This window comes from Equus asinus, chromosome 29 (assembly GCF_041296235.1).
Source record: "Equus asinus isolate D_3611 breed Donkey chromosome 29, EquAss-T2T_v2, whole genome shotgun sequence".
NCBI classification, from domain to species: domain Eukaryota; kingdom Metazoa; phylum Chordata; class Mammalia; order Perissodactyla; family Equidae; genus Equus; species Equus asinus.
Genome location: NC_091818.1, coordinates 41259855 through 41279453, shown reverse-complemented (window position 1 = coordinate 41279453; position 19599 = coordinate 41259855). Strand labels below are relative to the sequence as shown.

The window sequence follows — 19599 nt, the reverse complement described above, 5'->3', positions numbered from 1 at the left end:
AAAAAGTCTTTAATTTTTACAGCAAGTGATAAAAATGGAGCGCCTTTCCTTCATCTGTCTTTCTTTCACAAGCATGACATTACAATAATTTTAATAATAGTAATAATTAAATTGTTCAAATGGTGTTCCCTGCCCAGAACTTAATACACAAAACGTGCAAAGTCAAATATTTGAAAATGTTTCTCTCCCTATCTACTTCTGTGAAGAAAACAAGATAACCTTTCCATTTTTATTTCAAATCCTCAGTAGAAGAAAAGACTGATTCGGGCTTGTTTTGAACAGGACATGTCCAGCCACTTGTTTGGCACTATTAAATACTTTAAGTGATACGAGTTACTAAATGCAATTTCACTTCCATTCTTAAAATTTATTAATTATTTACTAACTGCCCACTATACACAACATGTCCAGTTAGATTCAGAAATGAAAAAAATGTCGCATAAAAACTGGATCCTATCTCCAAGTAGCTTACTGTACAGCAGGGAGATCTCTATTCAGTAAAAACACAAAACATAAAGTGATAGAAAAATGAGATAAGTAGCACAGAGATATTTTCCAAAGTTTCTGAAAAAGATGCGTGCTCAACTCTCTCCTCATAAACTATCTCTATGTCTGAGTCCTAATCATCCTTCCATGTTGGTTCCCCTTCCACCTCCTGCACCAGCCCTGCCACAGGGGTTCCACATTCTTGGATTTCCTGGATCTCTCATGGAAGGGAGTATGTGCATTGCTGGTCATCTTTTTAATATGTTCCTCACCTCGTAGTCATATCCAGTGTGTCCTCTACATCCTTGAAAGGATAAAGGAACACTGACTGATAAACACCTGCTAAATACTACTCCCTTAGAGGATGAAACTCTACCTATCCTGCTCCAGAAATCTTTATAAATTTGCCGTTATCATATCCCATCTCCACCCACCCTAAATTCTAGGCAAATCAGATTTTTGGCTTTCATGAGTCAAAAGGAAAGAAGGTATACAAAACAGAGACTGGAATAGGTAAGAGTCTTTAGGGAAAACATCTTCAATTTTCACAGAAAGTGACAAAAATTGAGTGTCTTTCCTTCATGAAATTTAGACTTAAGTCTAGCTGAGTATGAGCTGCCAAACAGATGGATGGAACCCATGCTGATGTGTGTGGTCACCAACATATGAGATACTTCCTGCCTTAATATCCACATGCATGGCTTCTGGTACAAGTCAGGACAAAGGCCTCTATGTTAATATTCATCAGAAAATGGGTACTCAGGATGGTCAGCAGCACTAAAACAATAAAGCAAAATGTATATATGGGTTCAATGACACTGTTGTTAGGTGATAGAGACGTGATTTCTACAGCGCTGTCATTAGAATGAATATAAACATTTTATCTCCTGTCTGGTTTTGAAGGATGCCTTTATTTCTTTCACAAACAAGACTTCATAACAATTTTTTAAATGATAATTAAATTATTCAAATCATATTCCCTGTTCAGAACTTAACACACAGAACACGCAGTGTCAAATATTCAAATTTGTTCCCCTCCCTAGCTACCTTCATGAATTCAGCAACAAGATAGCTTGTCCATTCTTATTTCAAATCCTTGGTGGAAGAAGAAACTGATTCTGGCTTATTTTTAACAGGACAAGTCCAGCCACATGCTTGGCACTAATAAATACTTAGGGTGATACATGTTACTGAATGCAATTTCACTTCCAGCTTTTGAATTTATTAATTATTTAATAGCTGCCCACAACCTGCAACATATTGAGTGAGATTCAGACATGGAAAGAACATCATGTAAACATTGGGTCCCATCTCCAAGGACCTTACTCTACAGTAAGGAGATCTCAATTCAATTATGACCCCAAATAGAAAGAGAGAGAAAAATGATTGCTTATTATTAAATAGCTAATTTATTGGAAGAATGACTGATTGAATACCACTCTGTCTTTCTCTCTGCATTCCCCATCTTATTCTTCATTTGTCTCTATACCAGTAAATATATTATCAAGAATAATAATACATCTAGCAACTTTAGAGTACTCACAGCTTTCCATTATGCTGCTTCTTTAACATACAATATCACATTTATTATTCTTATGAATTAAAATTCTCACAGACAAAAAGAAAATGCATTCTTCCCTTTCCATCATTTAAAAGGAAGGTCTTTTCTCAAAATTCCATAACCTTAGAGCACGAAACAATAGTCAAGATCTTTTGAAAGCTGCAAATTTTGTCCAGCAATGGTGCTTTTGCCTCCAAACTCTTCCTTTGGTTTAAATCTCTCTTCTTGAGACTTTTTCCTCTGCATTGAGATCACCATATTTCAGAAAATCTAAACCAAGAATTCCTGTGGACAGCCTTTCTGGAGGGAAATGCAGTATTTGGGTCCTTGACAAACATGCAATGAAAACGAAGGGAGAGATTTGGAAACTTATGAAGGACATAAATTTGGCAGGATCTCATGGAAATTCCATATGGGGGTGATGGGCATGTCTGGGGTTGACCACAAGCTTGATGGAGAAACTTTTAATCTGATAAAGAATTGGGAAATTGGGAGAAGAAGATGATAAACACAGTTTGAGAAATTTTGATTTACGCTATACTGCTGATATCCACAGTGTATGTCTACTAGATTATTGTAGAAATGGGAGCCATACATGGAAGACCTAGATTCAGTAAGGATATCAAGCTTCTTGGAAAGTTCCATGGAATGATGGGTGCAGGATGCATGTGTGTAAGTCCAAGCTGACCCGGGTCCACTCACCCTGTTGTTGTGTCAGTAAACAAAGCTCTGGAGTGAGACAGGCCTGAAATTCCACAAATCTCCTGTCTCATCTCTGACTCAAACTGGCCTCTATCTTCTTGGTATTGAGGCAAATTTTAACAATCATCATACAGGAAATAAATTGAGGCAAACATATTTACAAAATCACTTACACGCGTAAAGGAAGATATCGAAGATTTCGGTTTAGGCCATCTAGGACTTTCATGTCCTCTGAAGTCAACTGGAATTCAAAAACCTATCACAGAACTAGAAAGATTTTTATGGCTTTTAGGTAGCATAATTGCCAATCTGGAAAATCCCAGCAAATCAGACTGAATGTTATAAAGGCAATACTCAAAATGTCTTATAAGTTTCCAAAAGTTTTTAAAGAAATCAAGCAAAATACTCAAGTTTCAATAAAAATCAGATAAAAATTCAATAGAAATCCATTCCTAGATATACTATGTTGCAACCACAAGACTACAGAAACAAAGGAGATCTTTAAAAGAGCTGGAAGAATAAAGCTGACATTATTCAAAGAGATAGGGTCATGTCCTTAGAATATCCAGAAGAATCTAGAGATACATTTGAAAATTACATAGTATAATTTAGTAATTTGGTTGAATCTAGATGGATTTCTATATCCTATCAGTGAGCAGTTAGAATGTCAAAAAAATTTTAAGATAATATAAACCAATGATTGTCCAAATACTAAAGACGTCATGTTAAAAGGGCACAGTAACTGTCTTGAAGAAGATATCACTGACAAAATGTGGGACACTTTAAGCATCAGAAAGAATGTCAGTAATGGCTAACATGTCAAACCAAATAAATGCATAGAAATATTCCAAGATAGTGATAGGTGGAGTAGATGAATAAATTGATAGATATGTAGATAGATAGATAGATAGATACATAGGTAGCAGGCAAAATGTCATCAATTTCATAATTAATGAATCTAAGTAAGGCATTTATTGCATTATTCTTTCAACTTTTCTGTACATTTGAAAATCTTCAAAATAAAACGTGAAAAAGTAAGCAAAAGGATGTCAAACTTACTAGTTGTCTGTGAATAAATCTAACAAAAGCATTATGAAAATGTGTTTGTGGAGAAAGTTACCAAATTTATTAAAAAGACATAAAAAGTACCTAAGTAATAAAAAATTCATATCATGATCATGGATTGGAAATGTTAATATTGGAAAGAAGACAATCTTCTCCAAATTGATCTACAGTTTCAATGCAATATGAAACAAAACTTCCATTCTTACTTTTTGTGAAAGTTCATAAGTGATACTATATTTTACATAAGGGAACACCTAGTCAAGAATAACCAAGATACTCTTAAAGAAGAAAAAGAATAAAGAAAAAATTTTACCATTATGAAAAGTAAGATTTATTTTCCACTATAGTTAGCCAGTTCAGAAAAGTAAGTAGTTGAATAGAAGAGAGAGGACAGAAATGCATGTAGGGACATTATATATGACACAGATGACATTGAAAATCTGTGGTAACATATGGACCTTTGGATTTTCATTTAAACATCAGTATACTTGGATCCATTTTAACATCATATTAAAAAATCAAGTCCAGGTATATTGAACACAAATTTGAGTGAAAAAACAAAAACGCTTTTGCAAGATCCTCTACCCTTTGAATCTGGCCTAGATTCTAACTGGCATTATAAAAGAAAATTTGCCAGAAGCAGTGGTGAGTTTGTTCTGAGCCCAGACATTAAAAGACACTGCAAGTATCCACTCACTGGTCTGAGATCATGCCACTAGGATAAGGTAAAGAACAGGCTAGTTGGCTATAGTCTAGCCAAAATACATAAAAAACTATATGGAAAAGAATAAACAGCACTGAAAACAACAAAATCATCCTCCTAAAGCAGAACTGCCAGGTTGCTCTGCATTTAACTGCAAATATATGAGACAGCCCAGCCAAGAAGAGAACTGCTTTGAGAAGGAACCATGAGCTGAATACATGACTTTGGTAAGAAATTTCTAAATTAGCTTCCATTAGTTATGCGACTATAGCTAGTGGTAAAATAATGGTCACCTACACATAAGAAAAATACAGAAAACTTAAAAACACTGAGAAATAAATGGCCAGGCAATTACCAAAAGGGAAAGTCAAGGAGAATAAATATGTGAAAGTGAAACTGTATTAGTATTCAAGGAAATGCAAACTAAAACCACAATGACTTGGAGACTGAAGATCACTGCTACAGTCTAACTGTGTGCCCCCAAAATCATCTGCTGGAAACCTAACCCCCACTGTGATGGTTTTAGAAAGAGGGGTCACTGAGTGATGATTAGGTCATGACAGTGGAGCCCTCTTGAATGAGATTCATGCCCTCATGAAAGAGACCTGAAAGAGCTCCCTTGTCCCTCCTACCAAGTTAAGGTACAACGTTAATTCTGCAACCCAGAAAAGTGCCGTCATCCAACGATGCTGGTATCCTGCTCTCAGACTTCCAGACTCTAGAAATGTGAGAAATAAATTTCTGTTCTTCATAAGACACTCAGTCTGTAATACTTTGTTATAGCAGCCAAAACGGACTAAGAAAATCACATAAACTAAGTCTCTCATTTTAAAATGAAGAAAAGGAGATTTACTTGCACAGGGCTCTGGAATACATTGCAGATTTAATGAGGGAGCTAAAATCTCTGTGTCCAACCTTAATTCCATCCAGTCATTACTCCTGTTGCCAAAATAGGAGAAACTGGTGGGGATACCCATAAGGCACATATGCGTGGGAAATAAGAGGTACCTCATCTGGACCCAAAGAGGTCTTGAGAGCCTTACAAAGTACAAATGTGAAGGATCTTACTTAAGAGGCTCATGCCCACAGCCTCACTCATCACCTGAATGTTCTCTTTGATCCGCTTCTCATTGTAACTCTTGCCAGGACCACCACCCCACGCTGTAGCTGGTAGCGAAGGGCAATCAGTGCTGGAGTTCGCTCATACTTTTTTGCCATGGCACAAAGAACTGGATCCTCCAACAGAACTGGGAAGCTCTTGTCTACCCTGGAAGGAAATGTAGAAATGCTGAGGACCTGAGACTGAGTGTTCAGTTTTTTAGAAGCCTCCCCAAATAGACCAAGGTGGTCCCTGGACGAGCAGCATGAGTATCATCTGGGATCTTGCTGGGCTGGCAAATTCCATGGCTTCATCCAAGACCACCTGATTCAGAAACTCAGGTGTGGCACCTACCAGTCTGTGCTTACGAAGCCCTCTAGTCATTTTGATGCATGCTTGTGTTCACACCAAGGTTTCCAAACTCATGGATTTTTTCTCTACTTGTCAGTGGCTGTTTTCCTTCTCTGCTCATATCCCACAAAGTATGAATGAGAGTATGAAAGGAGAAAGGGAAATAAAAAGAATGCTATAGTTTTTATTTTAACTTTTCTAAGATATTGATAAAAATTGAGTCATGACAAAATGAGAACTATTCATTTTCTCATTACTTACAGTGTGCAATATTCCTATAGAAGTTTACAAAAATGATTCAGATTGTGGTTTTTTTCTCACATGATGAACCTGGGAGTTATATATTATTATCCTGATTTGAGACATAAAGTAAGTAAGGCTTCATGAATGTGTCACTGGAAATATGGTAATTAGTTAATAAATATCTAAATCATGACTTAAGCTTATGTCTTTTTTTCAATTTTTGGATTACATATAGATTTTAATGCCAACATTTGTTATTGATAAATCTATAATGGGACAATTATATTGTAAAAGCATTGGCTGGGTGATAGGATTATAAAGGAGAAGGATCTTTTCCTTCCCTCTCTCTTTCTCCAAGCTGGTTGAGAGTTAATCCCAGAAACTGAGCATGGTATGATTAAAAACATTTCATCAAGAGGTCCCCTTTGGTTGGCGTAGTGGTTAAGTTTACGTGTTCTGCTTTGGTGGCCTGGGTTTGCCAGTTCAGATCCTGGGCACAAACCTAGATCCTGTTTATCAAGCCATGCTGTGGCAGGTGTCCCACATATAAAATAGAGGAAGATGGGCATAGATGTTAGCTAAGGAACAAGCTTGTTTAGTAAAAAGAAGACGATTAGCGGTGGATGTTAGCTCAGGGCTAATCTTCCCCAAAAAATAAAATCATCAAAAGTGGTGTTTTAAGGGAAGGCTCCAAGGCCCAGTGGGTAAGTTCACATACTCTGCTTCAGCAGCCTGGGGTTTGCCTGTTCAGATCCTGGGCGCTGATCTACACAGCACTCATCATGCCATGCTGTTGTAGTATCCCACATATAAGAACTAGAACGCCTTACAACTAGTATATACATCTATGTGCTTGGGCTTCAAAAGGAAAAAGAATTGGTGTTGTAGGTAAATTCTTTGTTGTCTTCATTACCATCCTTCTGTGCGCTGGCTTCCCAAAGCACTATAGGCAACTAGGACAATATCTTTTGACTTGCAGAAATTCAACAGTTTGCTCTGGTTGAGATAAGGATGACATTCCACCTGTAGAATGGCAAGAGAGAAGTGTCAGATTATATGAAATGGCAATATTAATATGAAAGAGAAAGGTTAAAAAGATAAAAAGATAAATGAAATACAATTTAATTAAATTTAAACTGGAAAAAGCAACATCGAGTAATGATTTTTACAAAATAAATATTATATCTCTCTTCCTTGAAGGAATAAAAAAATGAAAACGATGTTCCTGAGAACAAATAAGTCTAGACCAGATGTTGGATACTCAGTCCCATTGTACACTACAAGAAGACATGGCTAATTTCTCATCTGGGACGGGAGAAATACTGTTTGAGCTTTGGACATCAAATTGTGCCGGAAAGCAAGAAATAAGTCAAAGGGCCATGAAGGAATGTCTAAAGGACAAAAGAATCAGTTTGATGGGGATCCCACTGGTGACGTTCAGTAGATTAGAACATCAAAAGGAATAATGACTAAAAGCAACCATAAAACAAAGAGTAAATAAAAATACATGAGACCATAGTGGTGAGAGAGAGAGAGTGAACCAAAATAATTCATCCCAATGATGGTGATTATTACAGTACCTGCATTCTGAGAACATTGGTTATTAAAGGGAAGGAATTAAGCTTTTACCCAGCCTTATAAGAATAATTGTATTTTAAACCTGACTTGCTGAAGAAATGTTCATTTTACAATAAAAGGTCAGGAAAGAAAACTAAAGATAGTGTTTAAAATTGAAAATGATGTATATATCCCAATTAAATAATTAATCCAGGGTGAAATCACTGATAGCTACTCAAAAATTACATGAAAATTTATGGGCAGTGTGCCTTGCCCTGATGACAATTATCACCAAACAGATTGCTATATAATTTGAAAGGGGATAATACACATTTACAAAGAAGAGACCTGGCTATCACTAGCTTGATCAAGAAAATAAAATTGGCATATCTCATAGCGGGACAAATTGTTATGACAAGCTTCCTACTTCAGTGTGATTTGAAGGACACAGAATGCAAAGAACATTTTGTTGCCAATAATGTTAATCCTTAATGTGATAAGGCATTCAGATCTAACTTCTGACTTACAGAATCTATGAATAGAGAAACAAGTTAATAAGCATCACAAGAGAATCACCAGTAAATCCAGAATATTTGACATAAACCTATCTGGAGGTCACGGTAAAAAAAAAAAGTGTTGAGTGACCCTCTAGGCTAAGAGTGCTTAAGAAACATGAATCAAAATAATATGTGACCCACAATCAGCCTATGATTGGAGAAGAAGATCTATAAAACACATTGGAAAAACCATAGAAAAGTTTGAATATGGAAAGGATAGTAGACCATAAGCTTTCCGAGGTCTGTGGGGGTGAATAGTCATTTCTACAGCTTACTTTATAGAGAGTCAGAAAAATATTACATGTATGCATGTAGATAGATCCACATATATATAGATACATTTGGCAATGTGGCAAAATGCGAAAAATTTCAGATATAGGAATGAAAATATGGATGTTCTCTATCATACTCAACATCTCTGAATGTCTCAAAATTTTCATAATAAAAGTTGGGAGCAAACTAATGCTAGCGTAGCATGAATTTTTTTAACATGTATAATTTAAAATCAATAGTACTATATCACTATATGACAAATTTTTGCCTTTCATAAGCCACATTTTCCAATCAAAGACTATTACTCCTTGACTCAAAGTCACGCATTGAGGACATGATGGTCGATGAAGTAAGACATTCACATAGAGACAAGGACAGCATGATACCAGTTATATGAGGAATCCAAAATATTCAAACTCATCGAATCAGTGAGCGGAACGCTGATTGCCAGGAACTAGGAGGAGGGAGAAATCAGGAGTTCCTAATTGTGGCATGAAGTTCCTATTGTGCAAGATGGATTAGTTCTAGAGGTCTGCTTTATAACATTGTCCCCATAGTTAACAATATTACATTGTAGGCTACACTAAAAAAATTGTCAACAGGCTAGATCTTGCGTGAAGAGTTCTTAGGAAGAAAAAATGAAAATAAAATTAGAAAAAATAAAAGCACCAAGAGAGACTCAGCATAATGTGTCTAAACAGTTAATGTAAGGGTAGAAATCGGTGAGGAGAAGTAAAATAAGATTGAGCAAATCACAAGGTCTGCTCTATGCTCCTGCTAAATGCTCCTAAATGTGGATTTCATCCACCATGAGTATCAACAGAAACCATTTACTTCATCAAGCTAGCCTAGATGACTTTCAGAGTCTCCAGTTACTTTGTATCATATTTATGCTTCCTACTCAAAGACCTCTGAAAGCAGACATCCCAAGACAAAGGATTCAGGCATCCAAACCCCTAACGTCTAACTCATCTCACGTTCACTCTTTCCTTGTTTATTGTGCCTTCCACGTTTTCATGGCCTTCCTTTTTGCAGACAATTCCCTACAAATCACTGTCACCCATCCCATCTGTGACCATCCTTTACAGCTCAGGGCAATGTCACCTTCCTTTGAAGGTCCTGGTAGCTATTTTAGCCCTCTGTCCCCTCCTCTAACCTTCCCTAAATTCTTACACATAATTAAGAAATAAAATATCACCACTTTTTTCATTAAGATATTATAAAGCACAGGTACAATTATGGGTTATGTTCACACCCTTCTAGACAGAAGTTATGCTTTCTAGGAACTTCTATTCCATAAAGGTAGGATGAATAGGAGGGGAGGGCAAATAGACATCCGAAAGTACTGCAAGAAGAAGGAAGTTAAGCATAGAAAGGAGAGGAAGCCAAGGGTGCTCACTTGGTTGCAGACAGGCTTGTACTTGAGTCTTGGCTTGTTCAGAATCATCTCCAGCTGCGGCGGTTAACGTTGGGCACACCGATGGACTTGGCCAATCCTGCATCCTTACATTTCTCCATGGCCTGGGGAGGAAAGGGTGGTGAAGAATCATTTGTTCAATTGGCTATAGATCAAGAATAAATGTAAGAGAAATCTGATGAAAAGAAAAACTGTCACAAATGACATGAAGCCAACCAGCATGATAACCGTGAAGAAAAACGTAGTAAATTAAACAGGAGAAGTTAGTGATGCCAAGAATAATTATTGTCTTCTCCTTAGAAAATATGAGAGAGTATTACACATCGAAGGAAACAGATGCCTAGCCTCATTGCCGCAAGTTCTTCTCCACTCTTTCTCTCTATAAACATTGCAGTAATGAATTCCTCCACGTCAATACAGCATACCAGGTCTTTTAAAGTCCATGAATTGCTGATTCGGAAGGTGCATAGCCCATTCTAAACAGTGGAAGAAATGAGCCAGATTGCCCCTCTCGTGGCTTCCTTCTCTGTGGCCTCTCTTCCAAGCACTCACCTCCCATGTGGCCCAGAGATCCACTGTGTCAAATATTACTTTTCCATGTTCATCTTTCGGAAGAAACTCCTCCCCTGGCTGGAATAGAAGCAGTCATTTCAGTGATGTCACAAAACAATTTCTCCACACTTAGCCTGTCTGCAAGGTTCATCTAAGGCTAGGACACTAAGGCTCCATAAGGTAGGTGGTACAGCATTCTAGACAGTAATATTTGCAATCTGATTTGCATATGGAGCTTTAAGGAATGTCTTTAGGAGACAGGCTCCCACTAATCTCTTATACAGTCATATATTTTAATAAAAACCATTTTTTTAGGTCTTACCTGGGACTCACAGTGACTTATGTTACATTTCTCTGCCCCTTATATTTTCCTCGTGAAAAAGGCTTCCCTTACACTGGGAATGACAGTAAGTGATATTGTTTTATTTCCATAATAACGATTGTAATCTTGAACCAGTCTAGACAATCAGAGTTCCTTATCCCTCCAAACATTCAATGGACCAATGGCAGGCACATGAACCAAACAAGGGGTCAATTGAGGTTCTCTTCAAGATTAATCTGAATGCCAAAATATCCAGAGATACTCTCAAGTGTTAATGACCATAAGCCTTGAAGAGCACTAGGGCCATATTTGCCACCAACAGAAAATGTTGTGACAAAAATGAAGCAAACCAAAAGTAATGCAAAGAAAAGGAGACTTTCCTGAAGACTATTCCAAGTCCTTAAAGTTATCCAACTTGGACTTCCTAATTACATAATCCAATAAACTCTTTTGCATAGGATAGCTTGAGTAGCTTAAAATCAAGAATTCTACATAGCACAGTCCTTAATGGATAAGTACAATCCACAGAATTCCGTTGTGAAGGTACTCAACACTGCAGGCAAGGGCTCATAAGTCCCTATGAAGCCTGCTGGTATTAGACCCACCCAGAGAGAGCACCACCAGATCAGCTTTCAAGCTGAAATGGTGCGAGAGGAGAGCAACTCATTATGCACAGGTGTAAGGCAGTTCATTGCTCACCACAGCTGCATAAAACTGTCTGTACAACATCACAAGAGATTCAGGAGTCATAAGCAGGACTGTGCATTGAATACATTATTCTTATTTTCTAAATTTTTTGAGGCAGAGAATTTGAGATTGATGAAGTCTTTTGTATTGGAGGCATGGAAAGGAAATTAAGGATTCAAATAAAGTCAGTAAAATATAATTAGAAATTACTATTTTGAGATTCTTTTCTAGTGTAATAATCCCTACATCCTTCTCAGGAAAATTTTAACCCAACCATTCAAACAAGTTGATTGACATTCTGACACAAGAAGCAAAATAGGTGTGACCACACAAATTGCCAACCTTCACAGCTGTTGGAAAGTGAATGAGATAGAGATCAACGTAGTCCAGTTGAAGTCTTTTCAGAGACTTTTCCAAGGCTGATTGGACCAACTCTGGTCGAAGAAAAGTGACCCAAAGCTGCAAAGGATAAACAATTAAAGTTGTGTTGCATTAACACTTTAGTCAGTTTTGTTTTTCTTGTTTCACCTAATAATTAGACATTTTTCAACTGGTTGGAAACTGATGACCACAAAGGAAAAATACTTTTTTCCTTCTTGTGTTCCCTTTTGATCTGACTTACCCATAGAAACTCTATCATTTGTTTGAATTTATCATCGGTACATCTACTAACAGAGGAAGGAAATGACTCAACAGATAAAATCTATTATCAAACAATAACAAGGCTCTTTATCTGAATTCTATTTGATACAGTTTACAAAGCATTTCACAAATATAGACTAATTCTATGGAACTTTCAATCATATGGGGAAGATTTAGTATCCTTTTTTTTTTTAGATAATTGTAGGGAAAAAGTGCGTTGAACATACCAGTATGTGCAGGACACACAATTCAACTCACTTTAGCTATATCTTATTTAATACACAAAGTGCCTCACGTATTTTTCTTTCTTAAGGATCGAGGTGAGAATTGAGATGTAGAATGCTAAGAAATTGTGGTAAGTCACCCAGATGATAAAGAAAGATATCATCTGCTCAAAGTTCTGCCTGGGGGCTGGCCCTGTGGTGGAGTGGTTAAGTTCTGGTGCTCTGCTTCTGCGGCCAGGGGTTCGAAAGTTCAGATCCCAGGCACAGACATGGCACTGCTCATCATGTCATGCTGAGGCAGCATCCCCCATAGCACAACCAGATGTACTCACAAGTAGAATATACAACTATGTATTGGGGGGCTTTGGGAAGAAGAAAGAAAAAAAGATTGGCAACAGTTGTTAACTCAGGTGCAATTCTTTAAAAAAAAAAAAACAAAGAAGAAAAATGAAACAAAGAGTTTGGAAAAAAAAAGTTCTGTCTGATCAATAGTCCATGATAAGTCACACTGCTATGATCTGAGGATCACAAAAGTAAACTGACGTTACTTTAATTTTATAAAATTTGAACAAAGAAATGATGATAACGCCTTCATCTTTTTTTTTCCTGCTTTTTTACTCCCCAGATCCCCCCAGTATATAGTTGTATATTTTAGCTGTGGGTCCCTGTAGTTGTGGCACGTAGGACGCCGCCTCACCGTGGCCTGATGAGCGGTGCCATGTCCACACCCAGGATCCAAACCGGCGAAACCCTGGGCAGCCAAAGCAGAGCGGGCGAACTTAACCACTTGGCCACGGGCCGGCCACCGTCATCTTTTTTTGATACTTGATTTAATACGTAAATATATGTGAAGAAAGTTGTACCAATAAGCACAATTCACCACATAACTACTGTTCCTACCTTACATTTGTCACCTCCACACAATTACGTTCACACTTGTGCACACACACACACCACATACACAGCACCTTTGAAGTGTAGAATATGTCTTCTCTCTTCACAGTGCCATCTTCAGTTTTGCTTCGGATGGCCTGTCCGACCTCTTTTTCATTATTGTACACATAAGCACTATCAATGTGGCGGAACCCAGCATCTATAGCTAATTTGGTGACCTCCACAGCTTTGCTTTTAGGAACCTATTGAGCGAGCAAGTAGTAGTTAGATATCCACAAGATTGAGAGATAGCTAAGGCAACTTTGACCTTTCCAAAAATCAACTTTTCCTCCTGTCTTAGGTTAGTTCTGCATATGTGGTCATGAACCTAGGGCAGTTTGCCTGAGTCTTTCCTGATAAGTAATAAAAATTGGGCATCACAGGTACCTCTTTAATCCTGGGCAATCACTAATTGATCACAAGCATTGGAGGTCCCCACTGCCATCTCCATGCTCAGTAATTTGCTAATATAACTCACAGGACTCAGCATATAGTTGTAGTTGTGGATAGGATTTATACTGTGAGAGGTTGCTAAGCAAAATCAACAAAAGGAAAAGGTACATTGAATGAAATCTCAAGATACAGGGTGAAAGCTTCGAAGAGTCCTCTAACCGTGTAATTGCATAGGCACACTGTGTACAAATGAAATAAAATTGAATAAAAATTGTGTACAAATGAAAGAAGTACATATTTAAGGTGTACAAAATAATGTTTCATATATGTATATATTGTGAAATTATTACCACAATTAAGCCAATTAAAATAGCCATCACATCAGATAATTAACGTTTGTGTGTCTGTGGTGCGAACACTTAAGACCTCTCCTCTTAGCAATTCTCAAAAATATAATACATTTTTTTAACTATAGTCACCATGCTGTATATTAGTGCTCCAGATGTTGCTCATCATATAACTGACAGTTTGTACCCTTTGACCAACATTTCCTCATTTTTTTCAGGGACCCCCTCCCCCTGCCCCTAGTCATCAATCCTCTACTCTCTACTCCTACAAGTAGATTTTTATCTACTCTCATTTTTAGATTCCATATATTATTAGGATAAGGCAATCCTTGTCTTTCTGTGTCTGGTTTAATTTACTTAGCACAATGTCCTCCAGCTTCATCCCTGTGGCTGCAAGTAGCAGGATTGCCTTCTTTTTTAAGCCTGAATAATATTCCGTTTCTTTCTAAATAATTTTTGAAACTTTCTTTTTTAAATGATATTGCTAGGGACTCGATAATTTGTCTAACTGTCCACTGCTGGTCATGCTCTTCCCTTAGCTGGAAGGGTATTCAAAAGTTTATTGAAGCTTGAGATTCACTGGTATTCTTGACCCTTCCCTCTCCTTCATCCAACCTTGTATTATAATGTAGACAAGTCCTGTTATCTGTCTCCATACATCTCCTTGAATATTTCCTACTGTTTTAGAGATGAGAAAGTCAGACACAAAGTTTAAGTGCTAGCCCCTTGTCATACAAGTGAATAGTCTAAAGACACGATTTGTAGGGCTCCATTCCAGTGACTTGTCCAATTTGCTCCCTCTCCTTTCCAAGGTCAGACTCTATCTATTTGCTTCACATGAAAGTAATAACAAGCACCAAGAATTCTTGCCCTGGAATGCTGTGCCTTATTCTCTCAAATGATATTATATTTTCCGTTTGGGATAAATCCCCAAGCAACAGGAGAAGTCCAAAGGAAACTACAGGTAGAGTATTTATATCCTAGCACACAGCAGGCTACCCCACAGCAGAACAGCAACTCTCTCCCGTAATTTGTCATTCACCTCATCTCCAGGACCTTCTACCACAAATTGCCGGGGTCCAGCCTTGGCAGAGTCCAGGTTCCCGCGGGAGAGACAGCGTCGGCAAAAGTGTAAGTGCTAGACGTGAGTCTCGACGCAGTTGCAAGCAAGTCCAATTTATTTCGGGGACAGGGTACACTTATATAGGAAAAAATCACACGAGGTGGTCTAACTCTTGTCGTCGTGGGAACAATAGATGAGGGGCAGTGCGTGACTAAAGGTAATAATCAAAGGTGGTTATCTACCTCAGGATTTTCCAGTCCTGTAAGAGCGGGAGAAGAAGAGGGCATCCCTGAGCTATAAATAAGCAATGCTTGTGTTCACCAGTGAATAACTGCTTGATTTTCTCCTCGCTCATTCTCTACAAGAGAACTATCAATGCACAGAGAACAGTAAATATTTACTCACCAGAGGATATATGGACATGGTTTAAAAAAATAAAGAAAATTATGTTGCCAGCAGTTCTCATCCCTAGGAATTGACATGTTTTGTCTAATGACTTCTCTCCAGAAAGAGTGGGATCAAGGGCTGTCCCATGGGAATAAAACCAGAGTACACCTGAACTTTACAGAGTCTTCAGGGTATGGCAAGGGGCCCGAGGGGCTGTGCAGGCCAAAGTGCAGATTACATTGTTTTGGAAAGTGAGGAGATGGTAGAGGCTGAAGGGTAGCAGGGATGGAAGGGATCCAGGGTAGAAAGAGGACATGAGGCACTATTGTTGTCCTAGGAGGAATTTTAGGGAAAAAAACAGAGAAGATTAAGCAGATATTCATGGAGTTTGAATTATGGTGTTTGATAAAATTCGTAACCCATGGAATCTGAACTACAATCCACTTCATTCACTATAGTGTCATGGAGTGGGTTCTGCCTGAAGAATAAAATGTGCATTGAATGTGGCCTCAAGAAGAGTGAAGGAAAAAGGTGAGGCTCTTTTGGGGATCACTGCCTCTATTGCATCATTTTTAATTTTAATAAAATCACCCAATTCTATCCTCAAACGCTTAGAGTCAACTGAGGCTCCTGTTCTCAGAGGATGACTCACCAGTGAAACACGTGGCCAGGCCCATAGTGCAGGGAGTGGTGGAGAGAAAATTGATAACTTCAATGACTGTTTCAGTTAGGACACAACGAGATCAAGAAAACCTCTCTCAAGTTGGTTTAAGCCCCATAGAAATGTGTTAGCCCCATAACAAGAAGTCCAGAAGAAGAACCAACTTGGCATTGGCCACAGGAGGTCCAGATCTTCTCCAGTATTCTCTTGGCTCTCCCTTCTTCTGTGTGCTGGCATCATACTTGTGCTGGGTGAATACAGGGCAGCAATTTCAGACATCACATAACAACAGCACATATCCAGTCAAAGGAGAGGGGCCACCTGTGTTAGGAAGTGAGGGAAACTGTCTTAGAAGCCTGCAGCACTGTTCCTTTCATGTGTCACTGAACAGGATAGGGTCACAGTCCTCTTCCCAAGACGATCATATGTCAAGGGCAATGGAGTTAACAAGAGTGACCTAAACAAACCATTTGGAGTACAGTGGGTGTTTGGAAGGCAGACACCTTGAGCACTGAAATCATAGTGAGAATGTGGTGGTCTTTAGATTAGACAATTCAGATCTTGGCCACATTTAGAAACTCTTGGTGAGTTTTTAAAACATAGGCTTTACTAGAGTTAAACCAACGAGAATCTCCAGTGAGTATGAGTCTCAACTTCAGATAAAGGGTCCATATAAGTAAAAGTAGAACAATTATCTTGGTTTTAGAGACATTTACCTTTTGTGATTGGTACGAGGACAGACTAAGAGGTGAAAAAGCCAGGAGGCTTCACCCAGCACCAATCAGTTTAAAGGAGAAGTGTAGAGAATGAATGGAGTTTGATTTAACTGAAATTTCTTACTTAAGCTGATTTGAATATGCAAACTTCTACGAGAGTTGAAAGGAGAAAAAGAAGGAGAAAGACTCATGATTACAATTCTTGATGAGTCACTAACTTGATCAATTGAAATGTAGTAGAAACCACAGAATAAGAGAACTGATCAGGGTGGAATGTGTTAGAGTTAAGATCAGAGATGAAGCAGTTCTAAGAAGTAAACGTGGGAGTAGTTACCTCACATAGTGTAGGTACAAGTAAAAACTCTTAGGAGTTGAGGACGTTGAAACTCTGAGAAGCTTGAGTTGTCTGCATGAACAAGGATGATGTCAACATATCCTGGGACGGAATTATAAACTAAAACCAAGAAGGGAGTGTACCGAGAAGTGGGTAAGATGGTAAAGTCAGAGTGATATCAGCCTTAAAAGGACAGTTTTTCATTCATGTGGCCTCCTTCTTGATATCTGAGATGAAAATCTACAGTTTTACTACTTAGCACCTGGTGATATAATTATTCCTACTAGAAAGAAGAGGAAACTGAAGCTTAGTTGCCCCAAATTAACCACAGAACTAGTATAGCAGACTGAATAATGGTCCCCATGATGTCCATGCCCTAATCTATGAAACCTGTGAATATGTCCCCTTGCATGGCAAAAAGGACTTTGTAGATGTGATTAAGGATGTAGAGATGGGAGGATTTCCTAGATTATCTCAGGAAACCTGATGTATTCACAAAGTCCTTTTAAGTAGAACCTCAGAGGGTGTCAGTCAAAGAAGAGATGTGATGATAGAAGCGTAGATAAGAGATTCTAAGACGCTGTGCAGCTGGCTTTGGAAATGGTGGAATAGTCCATGAGACAAGGAATGAAGTTGTCCTCTAGAAGTTGGAAAAGGTGAGGAAATGGATTTTGCCCTAGAGGTTCAAGGAATGCAGGCCCACAGACACTTTTATTTTAGCCCATTGATGCTGATTTTGACCTTCTGACCTCCAGAAGTATAAGATAAATTTGCACGGTTTCAGGCAACAATGTTTGTGATAATCTGTTATAGTAGCAACAGGAAACTAATACATAGATGATTCCATCAAGTCTCCCCTCCCTCTTCTGCATCATCGATTTCTGTCTCCTTACTAGGGCATCTTAGAGCAGAGGGTTGTGCTGTTATTTCTCCCATCACAGACAATCCTCACTTGGCTTCATTTTCTTCCTCAGCAACTGCCTAATTCTCTGGTCCTCTTTATATCAAATTCTTTGAAAATTGTCTATGTTCTGTCCCTGATTGCTCTCTTCCCACACTTTCTTGAACCCACGGTATTCAGGCTTTTGTCTCCACCCTTCTAACAAAACAGCTCTTGACTTTGTTAAGGTCAATTGCCAAATTACAGAGTCCATTTCAGTCCTCACCTTACTTGTTCTATGGAACAAGTTTTGACTTATTCATTTGACTCTTCCCCTGAAACAGTTTCTTCATTTGCATTCCAGGACAGAACAATCTCCCACTGTTCCTCGTACCTCACTAGCCCCTCCTTCTCAGACTCCTCTGGTGGTTCCTCCACTTTTTTAAAACAAATCCTCAATGAGGGGATCCCTCATGGCTCTTCTCTTCTCTGTCCACACTTACTCATCTAATCTAATCTCTGATCATCCTCCTTTGTAGCTTTATAATGAGAACTATATTCTCACAAATCCCAAATATATATCTTTGTTCTAGACTTCTCCTCTCCTCTAAACTTGCATACCCCACTATCGACACAGCATCTTCACCTGGATACCTAACAGGCATCTCAAACACACATATCTAAAATTAAACTCATCATCTTCCCACAAAGGTTTGCTCCTAATACACTGTCTCCATCTCATCAAATGGCAACTTCTTCCTTCCACTTCCTTATCTTAAAATGTCTGGAGTCAACTTTGACTCCTTATTTTCCTTTTACAACATATCCAATATGTTGGAAAGCCTCCTTGACTCGATTTTTATAATATATCCATATTTTAACAACATCTGACCACCTTGAATGCTCATACCATCATCTATCCAACACAATCTCTCACTTGAATTTTTGCAGAAAGCCCTAACAGAGAGGTCTTTTGCCTTGTATTTTCTCAATGCAACATCCAGAGTGATCCATTTAAGCTAGTCAGCTCATGTAGTTACTCTGCAATCATTCTCCATTTTGCTCAGAAGAAAAGTTAAAGGCCTTTCAAAAGCCAACATGACAAAGTCCCCTATTGCAGATCTGGAACTTATCCTCTACTACTATCTTCCTTGCTCACTAAACATCACCTTCATTAGCCTATGTGTTGTCACTTACGTATTATAGGAACCTTGATTCTTCTTGGCCTTAGTATTTTCTGTTCCATGTCCAGGAATTCTCTCTGACACATCCACATAACTCACTCTCTTGTCTCATCCCAATTTTTGCTCAAGTCACCTTTTCATTGAAGTTCTTTTCGACCATCTTATTTAAAATAGCACCCAGCACTCCCATTGTCCATCACCATCTCTTTTCCTCCCTGCTTACTTTTTCTCCATATCTCTATGAAGCATCACTAAGGATT

At 38.3% G+C, this 19599-nt stretch overlaps 1 pseudogene; it reads right to left on the bottom strand.

The window, feature by feature from the left end:
• Positions 1-1220: 1220 nt before the first annotated feature.
• LOC106846840 (aldo-keto reductase family 1 member C23-like protein) lies at positions 1221-19529 on the bottom strand (annotated as a pseudogene).
• Between the last annotated feature and the right edge of the window lie 70 nt (positions 19530-19599).